Source organism: Lupinus angustifolius, chromosome LG05 (assembly GCF_001865875.1).
Source record: "Lupinus angustifolius cultivar Tanjil chromosome LG05, LupAngTanjil_v1.0, whole genome shotgun sequence".
Taxonomy (NCBI): Eukaryota; Viridiplantae; Streptophyta; class Magnoliopsida; order Fabales; family Fabaceae; genus Lupinus; species Lupinus angustifolius.
Genome location: NC_032013.1, coordinates 7396560 through 7396982, shown reverse-complemented (window position 1 = coordinate 7396982; position 423 = coordinate 7396560).

The following is a 423-nucleotide window of genomic DNA, read 5'->3' as shown; positions in this document are numbered from 1 at the left end:
ATTAAAAAACCAAACTTCTTCCTTAAGGAAGGTTGGTATTAAAGAATAAATAAATTACGGAATGTAAATAACAATAAATAAAAGTTAGTTAGATAGCTTCATTACTTTTGTATATTAAAAAGTGTTTCAGCAAATAAATTTATTGATAACACTTTACTATTTTACAATTTACACATCTTTCAAGATTCAATTGTAGTGTAGTATAGGGTTATGTCGAACCACACAGAATTGCCTAATAGAGTGAATCGTATGAATATGTCAATGCACAAATAATGAGTTAAACATATTTTGGTGGTTTTTTGTTGTCTTGCATATAAATAATTTAACAAGAAACATAAACTACATATTAACAAATTCTTGAGGAGACAAGATCATTTTGAATAAGGAAAATATTTCTCAACTTCTTATGAATTTGAACTACTT